The sequence below is a fragment of the Delphinapterus leucas genome, unplaced genomic scaffold (genome assembly GCF_059928025.1).
Source record: "Delphinapterus leucas isolate spDelLeu-1000000601 "Yukka" unplaced genomic scaffold, BTC_Dleu_Yukka2 spDelLeu_asBTCV2_sq53, whole genome shotgun sequence".
Taxonomy (NCBI): Eukaryota; Metazoa; Chordata; class Mammalia; order Artiodactyla; family Monodontidae; genus Delphinapterus; species Delphinapterus leucas.
In genome coordinates, this window is record NW_028322262.1 from 3,297,540 (window position 1) to 3,324,799 (window position 27,260).

Consider the following 27,260-nt stretch of genomic DNA (forward strand, 5'->3'; position numbering starts at 1 on the left):
GTAGCTCCTACCCAGCATATGATGAACAAAATATGTATTAACAAGAGACATCAATCCATTTCTGAGGTTATGCACGTAGTTTACTGCTGAAATGCGGTAAAACTTTAAAATTTGTAATTTCTGGTCAGAGTTTATGAGAAACGTGAATATGAGCAAAATAGGTAAATTTAGTGTTTTTTTAACAAGGTAGGTATGGCACAGACTTCAAACTATAACACAGATTTCAAGCAAACAAGGGTAATTACATTGATTTAAGCAGTTCTTTCCCATTTATTCATATATTTTTTTGTCTTAATTCAGACCTAGCTTAATTCACCCCTCCCTCCCTCCCTCCCTCCCTCCTTTCCTCCCTCTCTCCCTTCCTTCCTTCCTTCCTTCCTTCCTGCCTTCCTTCCTTCCTTCCATCCTTCCTTCCCTTTCTTCTGTTCTGCCTTTCTTTCTCCTATCTCTTTAAACTGCAGTCCTGAGTAAAATGGATGGTTTCAGATTAACCTAATTAATTACAACTAAATAGCCACTTATGTCATTAACCCAGGATACTTCCCTGGGCTACTCAGATCGAAATGTAGGTTTCATATTTTCAATGGAACAATGTTTGTTAGAAAATATATTTCATATTATAATCTTTATAATGAGAAAAATGCTAATTAAAACCAAAACCATTAGTCACCTGTAAGATTTGAAATATATGAAAAGTTTGATAACACTCTGTTGGTGAGGCTAAGGAGGAAAAAGCAGTCTAATATTTTGTTTTTCAAAATGTAAAATGGGACAACATCCATGGAGAAGATTTTATCAATATCTAACAAAATCATAGCTGTATTTGGCCTTTGATCTATCAATCCCTCTTCCAGGAATCTGTTCCAAAGATCCAAAAGTACACTGACATTAGTTTGAAATGACATGTATCAAATGTTCTTCAATGTAACATTATTGGTACTAGTAACAAAATTCAAATCACCCTCAAAATCCAAAATTCTAACACCAAAATCCAACAGTTATATAAACTGCAATATATCTACACAGTGGATTACTATGTACTTGCGCAAAGCAGTTGGGAAGATCTCTACAAAATGGATTAAATGGATTATATATTGTATATTTTGGAGTATAAATTGTTAAGTGATAAAAGGAAGTTGCAGAAAACTGTGTATGTAGTATGTCACCTTTTGTGTAAGATACCCTCCCTTCCTTCCTTCCTTCTTTCCATCCTTCCTTCCACCCCTTTCTCCCTCTTTCATCTCTGTTTCTTTTCTTTATTATTTCACAGTTTGTGCTTTTTTTTTATATTTGCAAAAATAAATAAGGGAAGGAGAGAAGAAAAACTCATAAAAATTGTTCCCTATAAGGTAACTGTCTCTCCATTCTTAAAAGTGAGACGTTGAAATCGTCTACTATTATTGCACTTCTGTCTATTTTTCTAGTCAATTCTGTCAGTGTTTGTTTTATATATTTAGGTGCTCTGATGTTGCATGAATATATATTTGTAATTGTTATATCTTCCTGGTGATTTGACCTTTTATCATTATATAATGTCCTACTTTGTTTTTGTGATAGTTTTTTGTTCAAATTGACAATAAATTTTAAGCATAATTAACTGTCATTAGCACAAATTCATGAACTGTACCTTCGCTTTTCTCATTTTTTGAAACCTTATATTTATAATCATAGTTATTTATATTTGATAAATAAAATTATTTATAAAGAATTCAAGTTATAAGTAAATGGAAATGTATCATTCAATTTTTGTTTTCTTGCTAGTGGAGGACATTAAGCAAAACTAAGATTTTTAATTCATAAATATGGTAATAAAATTGAACATGTATTTAAAGTATTGAAATAGTATAACTGAAGAATAAAAGAAACATTATAATAAATGCTTTATTATCATTAATGTTAAATTCTTTTGATTACTGATTTTAATTGAAGATTTTAAAAATACACTATAAAAAATAAAAATACATTATAAATATATTTGCATTATAAATCTATATTTAAAACTTGTAAATGTTGATAGAACTAATTGTCCTGTTGAATAATGGAACAGAGTTCCTCATCTAATTATTTAATTTTTATGATCCTTGTGAAATAACAGTTAACTATTTGAAACGTGCTATTCATTTTTGTATGTGTTTTACAGAAAGAAATTGTATTCTGTCATAGCTTACATTTCTAAATTCAAAAAGGCAAATATTTCAAGACCTTTATTATCTTGATCATTTTGACACATTTAAAAATCATCCAATTTTAACAAAGATGTCCTTACCAGGAAATGGTAAGTTCTACTGACAAGTTAAAACAAATGATCAATTATTATTTTTAATTATATTTGTTGCTGGGAAAAAGAAATTGTAGAAAACTAGTCAGAGAAGAAGGATTATATCCTTTAATTTGTAATAAATTGATTTGTAAAGACGGGTGATGTGATGCCTAGCTGTGAAAATAAGTAACATGACAAGTAAATATTAAAGCCATGGAAGTGATCTAAAAATACCTGGATAATTATTGCAGATTATATAAATGTGGGTTTCTGGGGTAGGATTGGAGGTACCAGCCACTTTCCACTGGAAACAAAGCTTCAGTGACTTATATTCTATTGCCAGAAGAACTGGGGAATTTAAACATAGAAATAGAGTAATTGGATGATTTATTTCATAAGCATACATTTTTAAATGTTGCTGATGACTTTTCTTGAAAGTAAAGCCAGAAGGATTTTAAGATTCTTAACTGTAAATATTAGAAATGATTATTATAATACTTTCCATGATAAAATTATTTGAAACTTACTCTTGTATATTCCCAATGAAAGGTGATTCTTATTTTTTATTGTGGCTAATTTAATGAAATAATATTTTATACAAAACACAATTTTCCTAACTTGGAAATTATAATTAAGAACACATTTGAGTTTTGAGTGTTGTCATTTAGACTGTGGGCATTATCAGAGCACAATAATCCACTTGGTGAAAATTTAGTCTAGTTGAAGGCCAATTATTTTACTTCCTTGTAATTCACATGATATGTCCTTGCAAATAGAAGCAGCCGCTAGCCAAGTAACTAGGGAGAAACGAAGAGCCTTGGGTGGGTGATATTTCAAATTCAACAGTATAAAGCAAAGAAAAATAACACATTTTAACACATAAAAAATGCTAGAAAAAATGTTTACATGCATGATTCTAGTTTGGTAATTGCGTCTATTCTAAATTTTTTCATATCAATTCAACAATAAGCACCTTCGTATCATATAAATCACTATCACTTATAAGTAAGTAGGTTGTAGTTTTAAAGTATTTGGTTTTATCAAGTAATATATGCTCATTAAAAAAAATCACATGTTAAAGAATGTTTTATATTAAATATCAACAGAGTCAGATCACTTCTTCACTTCTAAGTCTACTCTCCAGACAAGTTCTTCACAATTGTTTATATTTTGGTTATTTCCCTTCTCAAACAATATATATTTTCTGAATTTATTAATATCAGATAACATTTATTATTCCCCCAATATCAAATATAAATATTTAACTCACTCAGGTCCTCTTCTCCAACTGTTTTAGTCAATTATGTTATTGTTTTGGTTTTTCTGTCAATTATCTTTAGTATAAACAATGTAATTAAACTCAATCATTTTTCTATAGTCCTTTAATTCAGTTTTCATACTTTATATGACAATTTTAATGCCCTTGTTTCTCTACCCAATATTCTTCACAATCTGCTTTGTGTAAGTTACATTTTTATCATAGCTCTTGGATTTTCATTCCATCCTTAAACATAGCATCTTCTTTCCGTGGCCTGAAGATTGACTCAAAATTGAAAGTAAATAAACAATATTTTCATCATTATGGTTGCAATTGAGCAATAAAATACCAATTATCTTCCCATCTTTAGGAGTTCAAATCCAAATGCCCCTTGAGGGAGAATGTTAGGCTGAAAGGATTTCCTCAGTTGGTAAAAAATCATTTAAAATTATATTTGGAAAATAATTTCCATCCTCAGTTTCTGTCATTTTTGGAGGTTATATTGGCCATTTAAAAATTGCATGTACTGCTTTTATTCTCAACATTTTTCAGTTCTAAATCATGCTTATCATTATGTTCTACTACCTTTATTTCTAAAAAGTACCTGTAATGATCTCCACTGGAATTTTATTACCTTCTCTGTTGGGTTTTCTCTTTGTTTTTCTTTTATCATAACTTTCTTTTGCTTAATTTACATATTAGTTTCTTTTCTTCCCTTAAGCTCATAATGAAAGATCTTCATAAACTCTGAAGTTAGCAAATAACATTCTGAGTCCTAAGCACTATAGTTTTGATTTTATAGCTTAGGAATTTCTTTAATCTCCTAAAAATGAAATATTTACATATATATAGACAGTATGTGTTCCCCCAGCTGATTGGTAAATAGGACTCTCTTCTATTTAGGTCTGAACTCAAGTGGGGTATTATAGGATGAGAGGCTACACACAGTAATCTCTTTTTTTCACCTGATCATAGCAGTCTGCCTTGCTGTTGATGGCACAAGCACCAAACTGACAAAGGCTTTACTATGAATCAACATTCAGACTATTGATCTTATTTAGGATTTAAATGTTTTATTTAAATTTTTAAAAAAGTTTCATTTTGAAGTAATTGTAGATTCATTAGCAGTAATAAGAAATAATGCAGAGGGGTCTCATGTACTCATTTCCCAGTTTCTCTCAATGGCGACATCTTAGATTATAGTACAATATCACAACCAGAATACTAATTTTTATGTAAGATGTGTGACAAGTCAAGGCCCAGTTTTTTTTAACCTATCAGATTACTCTAGTACCATTGGTTTAAAAGGCTATCTTTTCTCCATTGAATTGTTCCTTTCACTTTTGTCAAAACTCATTTGGGCATATTTGTGAGTTTATTTCTGAATTTTCTGTTCTCTTCTATTGGCCTATGTGTCTATTCCTCCACTCACACCACACAGTCTTGATTACTAAATATAGTATAAGGATGAATTGGGAGATTGGGATTGACATATATACACTATTGATACTACATATAAAATGGATAACTAATGAGAACCTACTGTATAGCACAGGGAACTCTACTCAGTGCTCTGTGGTGACCTAAATGGGAAGGAAATCCAAAAAAGAGAGGATATATGTATACGTATAGCTGATTCACTTTGCTGTACAGTAGAAACTAACAAAATATTGTAAAGTGACTATACTCCAAAATAAATAAATAAAGCAGTAATTTAAAAAAGATAAAGATAAAAAATAAGGCTTAAAATTGGGTAGACTGGCTTCTTCTACTATATTCTTCATTTTCCAAATTCTTTTTGTTCTTCTAGTTCCTTTGTTCTTTTCCATATATATTTTTAAATAATCTGGTCTATACAAAAATTCTTGCTGATGTTTTGATGAGAATAGTTTTAAAGTTATATATCAATTTTGGCATAATTGAAATCCTTACTGTTATGAGCTAAATTGACTCTCCCCAAAATTTATGTGTAGAAGTCTTAACCCCCCAGACTTAACAATATGATAATGTGACTATATTTGGGATATGGTCTTTAAAGAGGTATTTAAATTAAAATGAGGTAATTAAGATGGGCTCTAATCCAACCTGATTTGCAATTAGGACAGACACACATAGAGGAAGACTCTGAAGGTACAGAGAAGAGATGGCCATTTAGGAGAAAAGAAGAGAAGCCTTAGGCAAAATAAAACCCTGCTGACATCTTGATCATGGACTTTAATAAGCCTCCAGGATTGTGAGAAAATATATTTATTTTATTTATGCTACCCAGCCTTTGATATTTTGTTATGATGGCCCTTGCAAAACTAACAGTTACCAAGCTGAAGCTTCCAATCTATAAACACTGAATGTCTTCCATTTATTTAGAACCTCTTTGATTTTTTTCATGAGCATTTTATAGTTTTTGATGACAAGTCTTGTAAATATTTGATTATTTGGATATATTTCTATATTTCATTTTTGAGTGATTATAAAAATCTCACTGCCCATAGTTAATTCCTAGCAAATAGGTTTACAATTAATATTTTATGTTTGTTTTATATCCTGTATCCTTGCTTAACTTATTAATTCTAAAAGGGTATTTTTTGAGTATATGTGTATTCCTAGACTTCAGTTTGTATATAATCATATCATCTGCGAATAGAGACAATTTTATTTCTTTCTTACCTACATATCTGTCTTTTAATTGTTTTTCTTGCCTTACTGAACTTGCTAGAACACCTCATACTATGTGAAATGAGTGCGGTGAGAGTGAATATCCTTGCCTTGTTCCTGATCTTGAGGAGGGAAATAATTCAGTCTTTCATCATTAAGTATAAGTTAACTTTGGGATTTTTGGTTTTGGTTTTCTTTTTGTTTTTGATTTCCATAGGTGCTGTTTATCAAGTGGAAGAAGTTATTCTCTATTCCTATTTTTCTGAGAGCTTTTTGTTCGTTTGTTGTTTTTACAACATGAGTGGTTGTGAAATTTGTCAAACCCTTTTTCTGCATTGAATTATATGACCATGCAATTTTTTTTTCTTTAGGATTGGGTAAATTACATTGATAATTCTTGAATATTGAACAGGCTTTACATGCTGAGAATGAATATCAATTGGTAATGGTGTATAATTATTTTTATATATTGCTAATTCTATTATTAATATTTTGCTAAGGATTTCTACATTTATTTTATGATGGAAATTGGTGTGTAGTTTTCTTTTTGTGTATTGTGTTTTTCTTGTTTTGGTATTACTATAATAATACCGTCATAGCAATAGAAATAAAAATCCAGTATTTTACTTCAAAAACTGTGATCCTCATGAACAAGATCTGTGATTTCTGTCATTAAAGATGTGGGGATAGGGAACTAACAAGCCATTATTTTTAAGTTTAACACTTGTAATTTATTGTCTGGAATCATATGATCATTTATCATATGTGATTGCCAATAGGTGAATTTTACAACTACAGTAAGGGGTGGTGGGGAAGTACAAAGAGATTCTTCTAATACCAGACACAAAACTGAATTTCTGTGTAATTTAGAACAAATTGATTTAACCTAATGGAATTGAAATCTCTATGCTGTAAAATGGGAATTATGATGCCAACTATTAACAGTATTGGGGAAATCAAATGAAATAATATAAGTAACATCTTGTAAGAACATAGATTTTTTAATAAGCTCGGTGAGAAATTAACTGTATCTCTATTCTCTATCTATCATCTATAGAAATAGAAAAAAATAGAAAGATCGGTGTGGGCTGGGGATAAACAGGATTTCCACTTCCAACATCCATCATGTCCTTAAAAGAGAATGTAGACTAGGCTTTGGTGGGTTTGACAGGAAAGTCAGAATCCAAGTTGCTCATAAATATTTCACAGGAAGGACATAGATGCTGCTTAAAGTTCTTTCTGAATGGTGTTAGGTGACTTGATTCTGAAAAAGCTTTGAGCTTAGAAAAAATGAGCTTTGCGTATTGACAAGAGTCCTCACATGGGAACAGAGTCAAAATTAACAGACTCTGCAACCCAAAGGAGGCTGGCTGAATATTCCCGCTACCTTTGCTCTGATCATGTGACCATCTCACGCTTCTGTCACTTTCATTAAATAAAAATTAATCTTAACATATTTGGGCAGGAGTGGGGGTGGGTTGGCATGGGTGTCTACTCTGTCAATTTAAAAAATATCCTTTAGTTCTCATCACCTAATCAGTTGATTTCAGCTCCATTTTCTCCCTTTTCTTTCTTTATCACTGCCTAACCTTGTCCCCTAGGAGTTTCAGACCTTGTTATTCATAAATGGCATAACTTCGTGCACCCTTTTCCTTTTTACTCAAAAGTTTTCTTTAAAATCAAAGGATTACCTGGCTGATTATAAAATTCTTGCATCACATATTCTTCCTCTTAGTATATTTTAGATACTGATCAAACTGTCTCCTTGCATGAATATTACTGTGAAGATGTCGAATCCATCTTGATATTTCACACTAGTAGGGGGCATGATTTTTTCCCCTCCTACTCCTAGGATTCTTTCTTTGTACCTGAATTTTAACATCCTTACCAGAATATGCTTTGATTTGGAATGGTAGGTATGAATGTTAGGTTTCATTATTTCTTGGAAATCTATGAGCCCCTTCAGTCTACACATTCAACTTGTTTTTATTTCAGAAAAATGTTGAAAAAATTATACTTTAGACTCTTTCTATATTTTCATTTGCTTAGTTCTTCTTAAAAATATCAATAATGCATGTTAGATATACCTTTTTAAAGTCTAGCGTTCCTTCTGTGATCATGTTTACATTCCCCTTTCTCTCTCCCTGCTCCACCTCCCTCCCTCCCGCTCTTTCTTTCTCTCGGAGTCACCCTCATAACTACTTATAAACATCTAACTTTTTCCACCTATAACGGGCATTATTCTCTACACTGGCTTTTCATTTTTTGTCATATTGTGACATTTTGCAACTCAATTCTATATTCTTTGGGCATCCTATAAAGTCTCTTTGGAATACTTTTTTCTCATTGTTCAAATTTCACTTATTACTTATAAAGATGGTATTATCTATACATTCTGTGAGAATAATGAGAAGCATTTCTTTCATTCCTTTGTTTTACTGTAACCATCTTTTTATCAGAAATGACCGTTTACTGATTTAAAGAAAAATGTTTTGTGCATAGAGCACATATCATTTCCTTTCTAAGTATGATCCATCTTTGAATTATTTTTGCTGCTTGCCAGAGATGTTGACAACTATGGTAACTGGGACTATCTGGGGCGTGGATTCAGAGGTGTTGACTCCAAACTTTTCCTCAACAAATTGCTTGGGTGACAGAAAAATCTTCTTTGGTATTCAGCGTACATTTGGCAGATGTGAAAACCATTCAGTATTTAAGGATGGGGAAATTTATAGCTGATCACGGGTGACTAGAGTGATGGAATGGCTAAAGGCGTTAAGGGAAGAGGAGGGTTGTTCTTCATAGATCAAGAAACTGTCACTGCCTTAGGCTACAGCTCATGTGACCATTTTCGCCCCAGAGCTGCTGACAGTATGAGGGGTAAGCTCTCTGTCTGTGTCTGCTACTGTTAGAAATGTATTTTGCTATTAAGCAAAAACTCTACCATTGCTGCTAAATTACTCTCAAAGTTGCTGACATTCACTGCTGCCTAAAATCACCTTTAAAAAAATGGCTTTATAAAATATAGGTTAAATATTATAAAATTCACCCATTTCACGAGCATTTAATTCAATAAATTTTTGTATATTGTAGAGCTGGTCTGCCTTTCTTTGCCTCCACCCCTGCATGCTCTTCTCCTAGAATGGAGGTTCCATGCCAAGAAGACCATGAGCAAGATGCCTTCTTTTGTCATTATGGTCCTGCTACTGTCACAGCCCCTAGGTGCTGAAAGAAACTGAAATAGCAAAGTAATATTCTGTTTCTTCTTTCTTCCTTCTAAATTCCATCTAGTGCCTCCAATTGGCAGAAACCAGAAAGCTAGGTTGTCTGAAATATGTGGCTTGCATGTTTATCCCTCAAAAGTACAGAAGAAAGTGCAGAAAGGAAAGTGTAATATTGAGAGCCCATCATGTTGAAAGCTAGAGTATCCAGAGCACCCCTCAACTTATAAAATCATGGATTGCCTCCTCTATTCCTGTCTTAGCCCATTCAGGCTGCTATAACAAATTACCGTAGACTGGGTGACTTATAAACAACAGAAACTTATTTCTCACACTTCTGGAGGCTGGGAAATTCAAGATCAGGTGCCAGCAGGTTTGGTGTCATTCATTCATGAGGGATCTGCCCTTATGACCTGATCACCAACCAAAGGCCCCACCTTCAAATGACATCCCACTGTAAATTAAGTTTTAACATATGAATGGGGGCACTAACATTTAGTCTATGGCAATGCTTTTCCTTCTCTCCTCTATTCAGCTCTCAGTGAAGTAACTTTCAGGCTAGGAAAGAAAGTGTACAGATGGTTTTATTTATTTGTTTTTTATTTGCCAGGTATCTGCTTTTCTGTCGCAAATATCTGGGTCCCAACAGGATATATTCCACAGTACCCAGAGCCTTCCTATAACTCTTGATGTCTTAACTGTCATTTTGTAGAGATTATGCAGAATAAGATACTTAATTTTTTTTTTTGGAAATGTACAAATATCTTGGAGACTGAGGAAGTTTGTGAAAATAAATATCATGCACTCTTGTTTAGGTTAATATTTCACATTTTTTCGCTAGTATAATTCTATTTGTATATTGAAGGGTTTTTTTTCTATTATATTAAATCTTGAATTTTCTACTATTCTTTTGTTCTTTTAGGCATTTGACAGGGGTCGAAAAGATGAGATTGAAATAAAATGCTTTTATTCCACTGATTTTTAACAGAAAATTTGCATTCTCTACTTCCAGCCTGTCTGAAACCAGTTTCTAATTGTCTCTCAGGAGAAACAATACTGTTCTTTCACCCAGTACTTTTTGTTTGTTGTTGTTGTTCCAAAGTTAATATCATGGGTCTGTCACATAAACAAAATTATAAATTGCAAGTCATTAAGGTATGGTGAATGCCCATCTGTGTAAGAACATGTCAAAGAAATGTTTACCCAGTTGGAATATCACTGGCCAATCTACTATCTACTACTGTATATAGTATGTGTATTAATATCCTAGCGCTGCTATAGCAAAATACTACAAGTATATGACTTAAAGCAACAGAAATTTATTTTCTCACAGTTCTGGTGGCTAGAAGTCTGGAATTGATGTGTCAGCAGTGCCAGGCTCCCTCTGGAGACTCTTGGGAAGAATCCTTCATTGCATCTCCCTAACTTCTGATGATCATTGGCAAATACTTGGCATGCCTTGACTCGAAGTTTCATCCCTCCAACCTCTGTCTCCACCATCATATGGCCCTTTACCCTGCGTGTCTACCTCTCTGTGTCTCTTTCTCCTTATAAGGACACTAGTCATTGGACTTAGGGCCCACCTCAGTCCAATATGACCTTACCTTAAGTTGGTTAAATCGCAGAGACCCCGTTTCCAAATAAGGTCACATTCACAGGTGCCTGGGTTCAGGACTTCAATATATCTTTTGGGGGGACACAGTTCAGCTCACAACAGTACTAGATATTATTAGTAGCATGGAGCTGGAAGATCTGGTAGATTTTTAGACCAATGGCAGCCAACATATAGTATATTGATATTTATATCAAACTGACTAAAATTACCTTAAAATTTCCAAAAATGAATAAATCTTCAACTTTGAAACTACTCACCTGCTTATTCCATTTTCTATTCAAAATAAATATACAAAGTATGATGTGTATGTGTGTGTGCACATGCTATATGTATCTACATGGATTTATGTGTAGGACTTTTCAGAATCCTCATTTCTAATTTACAATTATAAAACTGAATTCTGAAGCTTAGACTAGACAGAAATCAGAGCTTCACGTTGAGGTGGTAAAGTTGCACATACATCAATTCTGATAACTAAATTATTCAACCAATTACTTTTTTTTCTTTTTTAAATTGAGATACTATTGACATATAACACTGTGTAATTTTAAGGTGTACAATGTGTTGATTTGATGCATTTATATATTGCAATATGATTACCACCATAGTGTTACCTAATACTTTTAATGTGTCATATAATTATCACTTCTTTCTTTGTGATGAGAAGAATGAAGATCTAGTCTCTTGGTAAATTTGAAGTTCATAATACAGTATTGGTGACTATAATTACTATGCTCTACATTAGAACTTCAGCATTTATTTATCTACTACTTTTAAGTTTGTATCCTTAAATAACATCTCCCCAATCCCCCAACCTTCAGCCCCTGGTAATCACTATTCTACTCTCTGTTTTTACAAGTTTATCTTTGTTAGAATCCACAAATAAGTAATATCATACAGCATTTAATCTTCCTCTGTCTGACTTAGCTCATTTAGCATAATAAATCAGGGTCCATCCATGTTGTTGTAAATGGCAGAATTTCATTTTTTTTCATGGCTGAATTATATATATATATTATAATATTAATTATAATATAAATATATATATATACATACATATATATTTTACATCTTATTTATTCATCCATTGATGGACACTTCAGTTTTTTCATATCTTGGTTATTCTGAGTAAAGTTGCAATAATGACAGAAGTGCTGATACCTCTTTGATACCTTATTTTGCTGGGAAAAGAATACTCTCTTCAACAAATGGTGTCTGGAAAACTGGATAACCACATGGAGAAAAATGAAATTGTACCTCTATCTTATACTCCTCATAAAAATTAACTCAAAATGGATTAAACACTTCAACATATGACCTGACTATAAAACGTCTGGAAGAAAACATGTAGGGAAAGCTCCTTAACATTGATCTTGGCAATGATTTTTTGGATTTGACACCAAAAACACAAGCAACAAAAGCAGAAATCAACAAGTGGGACTATATCAAACTAAAAAGCTTCTTCACAGCTAAAGAAACAATCAACAAAATGAAAAGGCTACCTACAGAATGGGAGAAAATTTTTGCAAACCATATACAGAGTAAAGGGTTAATGTCCAAAATATATAAGGAACTCATACAACTCAATACAAAATAATCCAACTAAAAAATGGGTAGAAGAACTAAGTAGACATTTTCCTAAGAAGACACCCAAGTGGCCAACAGGTACATGAAAAGATGCTCAACATTCAATCTGGAACAATTCTTGAGTGTACAAATCCTTCACCTCCTTGAACAAACTTATTACCAAGTATTTTATTCTTTTTAATGCAATTGTAAATGAGATCGTTTTCTTAATTTCTCTTTCTGATAGGTATTATTAGTGTATAGAAACACAACTGACCTTTGTATATTGATTTTGTTATCTTGCAACTTTACTGAAACTGTTTATTAGTTATAACAGTCTTTTGGTGAAGTCTATTATAAATATTATATCATATCATCTGCAAGCAGAGACAATTTAAATTATTATTTTCTGATTTGAATGCTTTTTATTTCTTTTTCTTGACTAATTGCTCTGACTAGGACTGCCAGTACTGTGTTAAATAATAGTGAGAACAGGCATTCTTGTCATGTTCCTGATCTTAGAGCAATAGCTTTCGGCTTTTCATCACTGATTGTGATGTTAGCTGTGGGCTTGTTATATAGGGCCTTTATTATGTTGAGATAAATTTCTTCTATATCCACTTTGTTAAGAGTTTTTTATTAGGAAAAGATGTTGAATTTGTCAAATGCTTTTTCTGCATCTATTAAGATAATCACAGGATTTTATCCTTTATTTTGTAATGTGGTGAATCACATTGATTAATTTGCAAGTGTTGACCCATCCTTGCATCCCAGAAGCAAAGCCCACTTCATCATGGTGTATGATCCTTTTAATGTACTGTTGAATTTGATTTACTAATATTTTATTGGGTAATTTTGCATTTATGTTCATCACATATATTGACCTGTAATTTAATTTTTTTGTATATCCTTGTCTGGCTTTGGTATCAGGTAATGATGGCCTTGTAAGATGAATTTCAAAGTGTTCTTTCCTCATCTATGTTTTGGAGAAGTTTGAGAGGGAATGGTATGACTTCTTATAATATCTGGTAGAATTCACCAGTGAAACCATCTGGTCCTATAACCAAAGATAGGAAATCTGAGAGGAATGAAATATTATGATAAAACATCATAGCCTAATTGAAGTTGGGGGACAAAGTCTTGGTTGCTGTGACAGTAAATTACTCTTAGTTTGAGTAAGAGCTTCTCACATACCACTATGTTCTATTTAAACATGACTAGGATTTCGGGTGATCCTATGACCAGAGCTACTCATCATCAACTGGGCATAATCATATCATTAAGCCATAAAGTCACAGCAGAAGTTGACTATATAATGAAAATGATACATTCAGGATTAGGCCAAACAGTTTGAATTTGACTTCCTATCTTCTAACTGTATTTTTTTTTCTTTTCTGTCATTATCCAAGATAATTTTCTTTCTCATGAGTAGTCCTAAATGGTTTCTTTACAAATCTATCATGGTAGTTTTGATATTAATTTGGGGGATGGAAATAGCAATAATAATAAATGTATGTAGGGCATTCCAGTGACTTCTGGAGAGACATGTTCTCCTGATCTGAAAGGCAACAGGAAAAGGAGAGAGAGGGCACAGCCTCTGAATGTTTTTATGCTTTTGCAGAAATGCGGTTACCATAGAAATTCAATGCAGAGTCATGTTAAGGGGTTAAAATATACAAGCAACCCATCTTAAACATACTACATAAGGAAAAATCTGAATTTTGTTATATCTAGTGTAACACATTTAAATTAACATTACTATCAAACACTCAGTAATTTGGCATTGTAAATCTCTTAAAAACAAAATTATCATCAACTTCAAATAAATAAGTCTCTCACAGCTTAAAAACAAACAAACAAACAAAACATGGGGCCTCACGTTAAGATTCAATGTGACTTTTTTCAATTTTGAAAAACTTATGAGTTTAATAGGAGTTAAGAAGAGGAAGGACAGGGGAGAGATTGCTAAAGGATTTCTTCCTGGGGTGATGCAAATATTCCAAAATGAGATAGTGGCGATGCTTGCAGAACTCTGTGAATATACCAAACAATGAACACTTAAGCACTAATGCTAAACATTGCACACTTTAAAGTGGTAAAGTGTATGGTAAGTAAACTATATTTCCATAAAGCTGTTATTTTGAGAAAAAACAACTTATGATAGACAGTCTCTTCCTGGGTGCTGGCATTGTATATAAAGATCGTATATTACCTAGTTCCTGAAATGTGACCACTTTTCTCTCTAATCAAACTCAGGAGTATATTTTTTCTCTTTGAGTAAAATTAAAACAAAATTTTAAAAAGTAAATGATTCAAAACACAATTTAATTTATACCAGAACATGAATTTTATTAATTTGTAATTAATTTTAAAAACTGATTAAGACTGTAACTCTTAAATTTTTACCTATATTTACTTATTCTGTTTCCTTATCCATAAAATGGGGGCATTTATCATATAATTAAAAAAATGTAAAGCAATTAGAACTTTTCCTAGTGCCTAGAAGGTGCTTTGTAAATATTTATTATTATTAATAAGTAATGCACAGGCCATATTCACTTCTCCAATAGAATATTTTTATACTTTACCAAATAATTTCTTATTTTCCAGTAAGTATTATTTTTTCCTCAATTTTTTTCACAAGCTGTCCACTCGAGAACACAAGAATTTTAAACACCAATCTTCAGCTCAATTAGTTTATAAAGTAGGTGTGAAGTCACAAAACTTCAAGATATTGTTTATTTTTTTCAGAAGTCACAGGTCTTTTCAAGAATTAGGAGGTTCCCATCACATATGAAAACAAAGTAACATTGTTAAAAGAATACCATTCAACTGGCATAAACATTGAAACATTCTTCAGTTTTATAATTTAGTGAATTCTAAGCTCCTATTTACCATTTCCACACCTAAAATCTTGATATTAATCCAATTCCTCATGCTCAGTTCAGTAATGATTATGCATTCTCATTATGAAATTTGGAACTTACCCAGTTGTACCTGTGAGTGGATGGATGCAGCAACCCCAGCCAGACAGAGGGGTGATTACCAAGGTCTCAGTCCCTTTAGAAATTTAAGTTTGGGCCACAACAGGGCCAGATTCATGGGCATTTGACCTGGGCAGTCCCACAGGTCAAATGAAGGGCCCCATACTTAAAAGAACCTCATGCTTGGTCTATTGCTCTGCTGTCACTGTTTTGAAATTCTTAGTAATTTTTGAACAAGGAGGCCTACATTTCATTTTGCACTGAACACAGAAAATTATATAGCTAATCCTGGGTCATAAAGCCAGGTAAGCTACCAAATCCTGTGGTAATAATTAAGGGTAGGAGGAAATTAGTATAGGTGTTTGAGGAGGGAGAGGATGAGTATTAATGGTACCCTGAACCTACCTGCAGCAATGGTGTCTGTACCTCTTCTCACTAACTTCTCATAAGTTTCTCCTCAGAAACACGGACAAGAACTACGGAGGAGGGACTTCCCTGGTGGCACAGTGGTTAAGAATCTGCCAGCCAATGCAGGGTAAACGGGTTTGAGCCCTGGTCCGGAAAGATCCCACGTGCCGCGGAGCAACTAAGCCCGTGTGCCACAACTACTGAGCCTGCACTCTAGAGCCCGTGAGCGACAGCTACTGAGCCCTCATGCCTCAACTACTGAAGTCCGTGTGCCTAGAGTCTGTGCTCCACAACAAGAGAAGCCACTGCAATGAGAAGCCCGCTCATCACAATGAAGAGCAGCCCCCACTCGCTGCATCTAGAGAAAGCCTGCACACAGCAACAAAGACTGGACACGGCCAAAAATTTAAAAAAAATTAATTAAAAAAGTGATTCTGGTTCAAAAGAAAAATGCATATACAAAGCTTAAAAAGAAAATGATGAAGGAGCTGTTTTCCAAACCTCATGCACAGAGAAGAGAATCTGTATGAAGCAAGGGATGGATGGGAGGTGTCTTGCTTACATCTCTATTCAAGGAAGACTTCTGCAGGAAGGATAGCTGGTTGACAGCCTCCAGCTGCCCCAAGATTGGCCAATGTGTTCTTGCCAGACTGCTTTCCCAGTGACTAAGCACTATGACGTACTAGAATCACTATATTCCTGCCCACCCCTAGATTCCTAGAATCCCTGTAATGGTAGACTTTGCTTAGGGAGTCTGATTACCTAGTCAGTTAGCTAGCATCCTCTCTCTCTCTCTTTCAAATATATATATAATCGCTATTGGGATCATGGGTAAATTTTTATTTCTTTCACCCTGCTTTGCTTATGTGTATATTATTTTTTTCTGCAAATACATGTGCTACTTCAAGGACTTATAATATTGTTGGAAATCATCAAGAATAACACATTTTGTGATCTGTTTGAAAGGAATAAATGATTTCACCCACCTACATTTACTGACTACTCATGAAATGTAAAGCTTCACCTTACTTTACCGTATCATCAGAAAAATGATTCCAGTTTTGGTACAAAAGGATACTTCCAAGTATCCTTTCTGCAAGGTTGTAGAAAAGCAGCCTCATGTATATTACATGATAGCTTTTACATGAATTACTGCTGCTGCAAATCAATGGGCAATGTATGTGGACAAATACTCAATGTTTTAATGTTTTTTTAAGTATAGGTTGCACTTTTGCATTTCATGGTGCCTTTTAGAATTAACTATATCTTTTTTATTTTTTCTTTAATGTCACAAACTATGTTTTGAAATATTCAAACACATGAGAAAAAGGCTTATTGAAGTAAATATTCTGCAATTAGTATTTCTCATGCCACTTATACCATGATTACATGAAATGTAAAATCACTGCTTTTGAGTATTAGGAAAAAAATAGAAGGAATCATAATTATAGGCAAGTTTTATTAGGAAATGTTTAGGTTAACTCTGAAATTCAAGTATAAATAAGATTTTTTTAAATCTCAGTTTATAGTTATCACAAGTATGTGTGATAAGTTAAGTTTTGCTAACCAGTAAATTGGGGTGGTCCTTGAATCTTCCTTTGGCAGTTCCTCCCCTTCATTTCAGATCAATCAGAAAGTCTTACAGACTCTACGTCCTAAACCTATCTTGAAGCCCTCTCCTCCACCCTATTTCTGCTGGCATTGGGCTCATGCTCATTTTTTCTTCATTTGAGTGCTCACATTCTGGCCTCCCTTCTGACTCTCCACATTGTTGCCAGTGTGATTGTTCTGAAATGGAAATATGGTCATTCCTCTGCAATTCACATCTGTCATTGAGTTCCCAGAGCCTAGGTTGAAGTCAAATAATTGTTGGCAATATATTTGAGAACTTTTTTGATCTTACTCCTGCTTGCTTCTCAGACTCATCCCTGTCTGCCTACAAGACCTCTCTGCTCTGGCTCTGAATTCCCTGTCATCATTCAAAAGTTCCATGAGTTTTCACAGCCCTGCAAGTTGCATCTTCCGTTGCCACTGCCTGGAATATATTCCCCTCAGCCCAATCCTGAAAAATATAACTCATTTCTCTTTTTTCACCTATATTTTTTCTTAAGTTCATGATTAACATTGCCATTTTAAAAAACCTCAATGCAAAGAATTTAATTTGCACACCATAAAATAATTTAATATTTCTGTATAAAATATTCTTTTATTTCCCATTTCAGAATAACTAAACCATAATATCACATGACAGTTTTTCTCAGCTATTTCACTGATTTTCCCCCAGCAGATAAACAACTTACCTTGAGTTAAACACTTTCTCCTCTGCCCTTTGCTGCATGCCGAATAAAGCTCTAATAAACATCTTCAGGTATTGCATGTGGCAAACATTCTAACATGTCCAGGAAATTCTTAAAGCCAGAGACTCTCTTTGCTCGTTTCCATTCCCTAAATGTCTTGGATACTTGCTACATGGCAAGTACTCATGTAATATTTGTTTAGAGAATGAAAGATAGCAAATAATTGAGAATAAAACTTGATTTTTTAGTGTTATTTTGAAATTTTTTATCAAAATGACAGAACATAACTATTCAGTTATACATTTATCCTTGGTCATGTTCTTGCTTAAATAGTGTAACTATTAACATACAGTTCACTCCAACAGCATTTTTATTTTCCTACGTATTAGGTATTTTGTTGTTTGCTTGGGAAACTCAGATAAATACAACGCTGACTCTCTATTCAATGTTTTCTTATTATAAGTGAGTGATGAAATAATAGTTGGTACTATTCACTGTACTCTGTGCCACCTACTATTTAATCACCTAATAAGATACTTCGAGGTGAAATTTAATCATCAGCAGTCTTATTTTGTGTATGTGTGTAAAATAATTTAAATGCATTCAAAATATGCATTGTGTTGTGGCAATGTAGGTAAATTTATGTATAAAAATCATTGGATATAATGGTTATTCAATTAATATTTTGGATTGATTGAATATATCACTAACATGAATGAGTAATTCATACTACTATAATCCTTTCATTTCAGTTGAGCTCTCTATATTTTTTTCTTTTCTGAAGAGAATGGCACTTCAGTATAATCACAAAAAGAGTGAATAGATGGGACTGCATAGTCTCAATCAACCTACTTTTTACATGCAAAAAATTTAAAAACACATAATTATAAATTTCCTATATTTCACAGTAAACATTATTGTTCAAATCTTAGAGTTACAACAATATAAAATGCTAGTAAAATCAATGTTTTGTTGAAATTATAGTAATTCATGTAAGATTTTTTAGAAACTGACACTAGTGGAAACTCTGAAGTAGTGTAGTTTTTTGGCATTTATTTTTCAAACTTCCAATTGGAAGCTCAATCACAAAGGACCATCCACAGAGCCACACACTATCTACCCTGATTGCATCTCATGATCCTTACTTCCCTGCCTCCACTAAAACACTGAGTTCTTAGTAGTAATTTTTCAGGGTTTTGATCTCTGATCTGTGCCTTATAATTTGATGAAAGTAATTTTTGAAAGGTTAATATGTCAAGACATTTTTTGCAAATGTTCTAAACAGGTTCTCTTGTATTACTATGATTATTAGTTTCATAATGTTGCCATAACAAATTGCCACAAATTCAGAGACTTAACACAGGCATTATCTCACAGTGCCTTCACAGTCTGAAGTCTGGCTTCCTTGGGTCTCAGAAGGCTAAAATCAAGGTGTCTACATGGCTGTGTTCCTTTCTTGATGCTTTAAGGCAGAATCCACATCCTGGCTTGTGTGAGTGATTGGCAGGATTCACTTCCTTGTGGTTGTAGGGCTAAGGTCCCTGTTTTCTTGCTGGTATTGCCAGTTGGCTAGACATCAGGGATCTTTCTCAGCTTCTAGAGGCTGCTAGCCTTCCTTGGCTCCTGGCCCCATTCCTCCATCTTCAAACCAACAAGAGTGGGTCAAGTCCCTTTCATGCCTCAAGTCACTCAAGCTTCATCTCTTTGACTGATGATTCTGTCTTCCTCTTTAGCTTTTAAGGGCTCATATCATTACATTAGGTCCACTCAGGTAATCCAGGATAGCCTTCCTAATAGAAAGCAACTGATTAGTAACCTTAATTCCATGTGAAAGACTCTTCTCAGCAGTATCTGTATCAGTGCTTTACTGAACAGCTAGGAAACAAAAAATCTTGGGGAGATATTTTTACAGTTCTGTCAACCACTTCATGTAATGATTTTTTTTTTTCCTTCTGGAAAGCATATTGAATAAGTTAACTAAGTAAATATTGAGCATTTTTTTAGCACTTTATCCTATGATGGTTTTCTTTTTCAAAGAAAGAGTACAAACAAGGGAGAAAAACATAAAAGAACATTCTTCATTCTAAGTCTCTCTCTCTCTCTCTCTCTCATTCTCTCTCATCCTCCTCTTCTCTCTTAGTTGTTTTGTTGCTGTTATAAGTTTTTCTTAAACATGCAGCTTCTGACCAATGCCATTGAAGGCCCAGGTACATTCTATCTTCCTGCTTTGCCATTTTTAGCATGTGGATTCCATTCTCCCATTCATAGTATGGTTGATAATCTTCTAACAACCTGCCATTATTCCAAGCATAAAGAAGAAGAAAGGGTGGAAAAAACATAAAGTGCCTAAGGACAAAAGCATAACTGCCTGCCTATGGAGCCTCACCATTCTTCAAAACATTCCCAAAAGCTCAACTCAGTGACTTGTTTCCATCTAATTGTTGGAACCATGCTACATTGCTTTCCTTAGATGAAAGAAGACTAGGAAAACAGTGGGGCTGAATAGACTGGGTTGATGAACACCATTGTATCTGACACACTATCATCAGACAGAAGATAGCATGGTTTATATTTGAATATTTCTTGTCTAACATTGAACAGAGAAAATAAGGAAATTTGTGCTCATCTGACTGAACTGTGCCTTGGTGTCCTGAAATTAATTTTATGTGGATTGAAGAAATCAATAATCACTAAATTTCAGAATGGAATTTCAATTTTCATTTAGTAAATCCTAAACCATATGTAATATTTGTTTAAATTGTTAATCTTTCTCAAAAACTATTGAAGTTTTTAATGTTAACTTTATGGGATTAAGCCAAAGATATCAAGAGTGTTAGAAATTCCATGCCCTATATATTGTGAAGTGTGGAATGGTATGAATATATGATCTTTTGTCTTATCACAAATTATAATAAATAAGCTTTTAACTTGACTATCTGTTAAGTTCTGTAGCTTTTCTAAAATTAGGATTAAGTTAAATTTGAGCTAATATATTCTAATCCATGTAAAATTTACATATCTGGTTTTGTGACTTTTTGTGACTATCCTTCAAATCAGCATTTCTATAGCAGAGCCTATCTACCAGAAACAACAAAATTTAAGGCATGTTATTTTGTACTTTCAGTGATCTTAGTCCTTGCACTTAAAAAAACTCCATATCAATATACGTTAATGGGAAGACTTTGTAATGTAACAAAATAATCAACAATGTTTTTTTACTTCACTGTTCTCTTGTCTGGGTGGCATAGTGTAGATGATGGGTAATAAAAAAAAAAATGAGATTCAAAGCAATTATTTTCCAAACTGCTGGCATTGAAAAAATTGTAGTCATTTGGAAACATTTAGGGCTCTGAGCCAAATGAACTTACTATTATATAAAATGCAAGAATCAAAATACATAACAGTAATCCCTGAATGTCAAGGGCAAATCACTTAGCTATAATAATTTTAAGTCCTTGAGCATTTATTATAAAGCATACTGACAATGTGAATATACACCTGGCTATATATCTCCCAATAACACATTGATTTTCAGCTATTTCAATAATGGTATAGATCTCAGCATAGGACTGTTCTATGATAGAAGCAATCATTCTAAGTAAGGTATGTATTTAAGGTTATGTCAAGTTGTGAGAAACTTACTAAGTACTTCTGTTTAAAAAGTTCCCTGTTTAATATGTTAAAACTTTGTTTACAATATTCCAAGGGTATTTTATTCCAAAGGTCTTTCATCATAAAATATTTTCAGTGTAACATTTACTATTATGTGACAATTCAAGCAGGTAATACATACTTAAGAATTTACAGTTTGTCAGAGTCAGATGTGAAGTTGTCTTTCTTAGAAAGTGACGTCTAAGAGAAGACTAATGTTCCAAATAATACAATAGTACTGCTATATACAGAAAAAAACACGTTCTTAAAACAACACAAAACAAAACAGAATTGGTAGGATGCTAGAAGAGCAGACACTTGAAGAAGGATGATTGCAGGCTGGCAATGCCATGTGAAACAACACTGCACTGAAGAAACTGGAGGAGTCTGCATGCCCTGAAGGACTCTTTCATGAACCCCATTGGCCTCTCACAGCAAAGGGTCTGAAAAATCTACTAAGAAGTGCCTATGGTGATACAGACTGGAGAGGGGAACACAGTCATGTGGGTGGGACAAGTATATGCATCCTGATGCTTCCTCTTTATTTCCACCACAAGACAAAAGCTTTAATCAGAAAGAACAGTGACACTACTGGCCTTAGGGTATATTAAGGCCAGTTTTAACGAGCTTATATGATAGGTGAAACAATCATTTGAGGGTACAGCCTGATTAATTAAAGGTATATTCATTAAAAATATAACAATGTATATTTTAAATTAGCAGGAAATTACTACAAACTTTATAAGAGATGTATAAGTAATAAGTCAATAGTGGAGGTAAAATGATATACTATATAATGTTTATTTAATGCAAAAGAAGGCAAAGCAAGAGTATATAATAAATTAAATAAATACAAAACAGCTAGCAATTTAGTAAAGTTTTTATCCAATGATATCCATAATCACATTACTTATGAATGGCTTAAATATAACTTTCTTAAGAACGCAATTGTCAGATTGGATCAGACAGCAAGATCCAATTCTACTGTGTCTATTAGAAATGCAGTTAATATATACTGATAAAGATAAGTTAAAAGTAAAAAGATGGAGAAAGATATGCCATGAAAATATCCCCCAAAACCTTGAATAGCTATGTTAATATCAGAAAAAGCCAGCTTCGGAACAAGGAATACTATCCAGAATAAAATGGGACAGTATATCATCATTAAGGGTCAATTCTCCAATAAGACATAATGACCATAAATATATATATATATTACTGATAACAGAGCATCAAAATAAATGAGACAAAAATGGAAGTTAGTAAAACAAGTTGGCAGTTCTAAAATTATAATTGAGACATCAAAAATCCTTTCCCAGTAACTGATAGAACAAATAGGCAGAAAGACAGTAAGAGTATAGAAGATTTGAACACTATCAACCAAATAGTCCTAATTGACATTTATAGAACAATTCACCCAACAGTAGAATACACATTATTTTCAAAGACATATGAATATTCAACAAGATAGACCATATAATAAGCCAATAAAAATATCTCAAACAATTTAAAAGAGTAGAAATCATAGCTACATTTTAATAGCATAATAGAATTTAGCTATAAGTCAAACAGGAATAAATCTAAAAAATTCTCAAATCTTTAGATATTAAACATCCCATTTCTAAATAACCCAGGGTTAAAGGGGAAGTCTAAAACCAATGAAAAAATAGTCTGTATGAAATACAGATAAAAATACAACACATCAAAATATGAGGGATACAGCTATAGCAGTGCTCTCAGGGTCATTTATAGTATTGAATACTTATATTAGGAAAGAAGAAATGACTCAGATCAATAATTTAATTTTTCATCTTAAGAAATTTTTTGTGTGTGTGTGTGTGTTACGCGGGCCTCTCACTGTTGTGGCCTCTCGCGTTGCGGAGCACAGGCTCTGGACGCGCAGGCTCAGTGGCCATGGCTCACGGGCCCAGCCGCTCCGCGGCATGTGGGATCTTCCCGGACCGGGGCACGAACCCGTGTCCCCTGCATCGGCAGGCAGACTCTCAACCACTGCGCCACCAGGGAAGCCCCATCTTAAGAAATTTTTAAAGAAAAATAGAGAAAACTAAACCCAAAGCAAGTAGAAAGAAGTAATAAAGAATGGAGAAGAAATTAATGAAATTGAAAATAGAAAAATTTAAAAAAATCAATGCAAATAAAAGCATATTCTTTGAAAAGTTCAATAAAATTGACAAACTTCTAGTTACAGTGACCAAGAAAAAAGGGAGAAGAGCTTCCTATAAGAATGAAAAATTTCAATATCAAGAATGGAAAATAAAGGGACATTGTTACTGGCAACATCGGCTCTAAGAGGAGTCCGGTAGATAGCCTGTGACCTCAGTGTTATCACAGAGTTGGATTTCAGAGTGGTGGATTTGGAGCCCTTAGTCAAGTTCATTCCTGGTATTTGGAAGTAAGTGAAGAAAATTCTCAGTCACAACTGTGAAAACGTCGTTATAAAAATAAAAGGAATATGGGTTGTTCTAGATGACCAGAAAATTCAATATGTGATCTTTTATTAGATCTTGGATCAGAACTAAGAAATAAAAACAACTAGAAAAATATTCAGTGGCATATTTGGAGAAAATTGTTATATTGAACACGTGACATAAATATTAAAGAACATTTTGTATATCAGGCTTAAATTTTCTGGATGTGATAATTACATTACAATTAGATAAAATATCTTAAAAAAAATGAAATACAAGCTAAAATATTTGTGTGAAGTATCAGAAACTTAGTTTTAAATAATTGATAAATATGTAATCAAAATGTGTATTGTTGTGAGTGTATGTTTAGGTAGACCGAGGGTGAGAGATAAAGGATATATAGCAAATAATGAAACCTGGAAACTCTAGGTAAGGGATATAGGAATGCAAACTTCTAATTTTTGAAGGTCACATATTTTTATACTAAAATTTGGGTTAAAAATAACAACGGTTTACAGTACATTCTTATGGTTAGCAGTTTATAAAAAGCCAACCCACTTCACAGTTCTTATAATTATTTTTTGCTGTCATACTGCTCAAGTGCCTTAGCCATTATAAATCTGAACTCTTCACCTTCCACCTATATCTCATCCAAATGACACATAAAATCTTTAGTGATTGTGCTGTTACATGGTGTTCTTATTGCTTTCAGTTGAGGGTAAAATTCAGTTCCGAAATTCCACCTTGAAGGTTAGCATTCTAAGTACACACTGGTAGCTTAGTCTTTCCAGAAAGCTGAGCCTGAGGCAGAGGAGTTATGTTCATTTCTAGGGAGCAGAAGTGAAAGACAAAGTGGCAAGGAGGAAGGGAGAGATGATACAAGTATAGATTATTGAACTGCCTACCACTAAGTAAGACAAATTGCAGAATACCATGATTACTCTCAAAAATCCATACTAGCTTCATTTTGGGTCCTTCTATTGGAAGGGATAAATAGGACTGAATTTACCCACAAATTACTGAATCCTACTGTTCAAAGTTTATCCCTTGGGACATTAACTCCCACATACTTTCAGGTTGTGCAAAGGAATGTGCCAAAAGAGGTCCTGTAACGGCTCAAACAAAGAAGTCGTCAGACAGGGAGTAAGAGGGGCACAGTATGGGCGTTTTGCAAAGCACTGTCAGCTTGTGCGTACGTGAAGATTTTTATGGTTCAGCCACAGCTTATGGTCACCCTGGGAACATAGACAGTGAGATGGAGAAGATAGGAAGGATGGAGTGTGCATGTGTGTGTGTGGTGGTGTGGGTCGTGGAGGGAGGGGCTGTGGGTGGTGGAGGCTGGACTTATGGAGTCCTTTGTAACATAGAATAGCAGAAGGGGTGACTTGTCATTTCCAAGATTAGGCTGTAAAAAGACTGGCTTCCATCTTGGCTGCTTTCTCTCATGCTTTCTTGGATTTGATCACCATGTTAGGCCACCTTGTCGAGCAGCCCTGTAGGAGGCTCATGTGTCGAGGGACAGAGACTTGCCAACAACCACATGAATGGACTTGTAACTGGATTTATCCCTCCTCACTTTGAGTCTATAGGTGTGACCAGAGCCCCAGGTGGCCTATGGACTATAATTTCAGTATTGATCTTAGACAAAGGCACTTAACTAAGTCACACTCTGATCCCTGACTCCCAAAAACTGTTAGAAAATACATTTTTATTGTTAGAAACCATTAAAATTAGGTAATTTTTTACACAGCAGTAGGTAATACACTCTCCTGTCTCATTCCCCTTTGTGGTCTCTGCCTCAGTCACCAGGCCTTAGGCTCTCCATTGTGCCCTGTTTTCCCTCATGCCTGGAGCTTTCAAATAGTGCCACCCATGTAAAATAATTTTCCGTAACACTTCTCGTTAACTGCAGCATTTCTCTAAAATCTGAACTGCTAATCACATGCCCCGTGGCATACATTAAAAGCTTTCTGTATTTTCTTGGGCTTCCCTGGTGGCGCAGTGGTTAAGAGTCTGCCTGCCAATACAGGGGACACGGGTTTGAGCCCTGGTTCGGGAAGGTCCCACATGCGGAGCAAATAAACCTGTGGACCACAACTACTGAGCCTGCGTTCTAGAGCCCGCAAGCCACAACTACTGAAGCCCGCGTTCCTAGAGCCTGTGCTCCACAACAAGAGAAGCCACTGCAATGAGAAGCCCTCGCACCGCAACAAAGAGTAGTCCCCGCTCGCCACAACTACAGAAAGCCTGCGTGCAACTAGAGAAAGCCTGTGTGCAGCAACGAATACCCAATGCAGCCAAAAATAAAAAAATAATAAATTTATTGAAAAAAAATCTTTCTGTATTTTCTTAATGGAACCTATCCAATTTGGAATTATATTTCTGTATGATTATTTGGCAAATGCCTGAGATTACCAGTAAATTGTAAGTTTAATGAAGCAAGGTTTTGCTTTTTGTTTTTTTCACTCCAACACTCAATGCAGTGCTTGACACAGTTCTTGATTAATATACATTTTTTCAATTATCATATGATTATATGAGAGGCATAAGTGGTATAAAATTTTAACAATTTACAGATACATTACCTAGAAAATTTTAGTAATGTAACAAAAAATTAAAATAAGCAATGTGTTAAATTGGTGATCTACTCATATACCAAAATTACTTCTCCTAATAAAAATTGATAAGAAACATCATAGAAAGAAAAAAAAAAACTCTGTTGCAATAGAACAAAAATTTACATATTTAGAAATAACTCATTCAATACATTTTAGAAATTCAATAGATAAAATAGTGAAGCATTATGGAGAGTCTTCAAAAAAGATATGACTAATGGAAGTAAATACCTTGTTCTTGTATGGGAAGAATCAACATCAGAAAGGTGTCTTTCTATTAGTCATGTGATACATTAACATGGTA

General features: G+C 33.9%; 1 protein-coding gene and 1 pseudogene across 16 annotated transcripts in view; one reads left to right on the top strand and one right to left on the bottom strand.

Annotated features, from left to right (window-relative positions):
* The window catches only part of LOC149743917 (uncharacterized), a 191,716-nt gene that overhangs the window by 87,683 nt on the left and 76,773 nt on the right, over nucleotides 1-27,260 (top strand). For 9 of the 16 annotated variants that reach the window (XR_016391660.1, XR_016391661.1, XR_016391659.1 and 6 more), the window contains one exon: nucleotides 16,018-21,193. The exons of 2 other annotated variants lie outside the window; for them this stretch is intronic. The gene's annotated coding sequence lies outside the window, so the exon portion shown is untranslated. Of the gene's footprint in view, nucleotides 1-10,724; nucleotides 11,308-16,006; nucleotides 21,194-27,260 lie in introns of those variants that run through there. 5 more of the 16 variants (XR_016391663.1, XR_016391669.1, XM_089906026.1 and 2 more) reach the window with 2 other exon arrangements.
* LOC149743918 (T-box transcription factor T pseudogene) overlaps nucleotides 1-27,260 on the bottom strand; it is a 76,925-nt pseudogene that overhangs the window by 3,734 nt on the left and 45,931 nt on the right.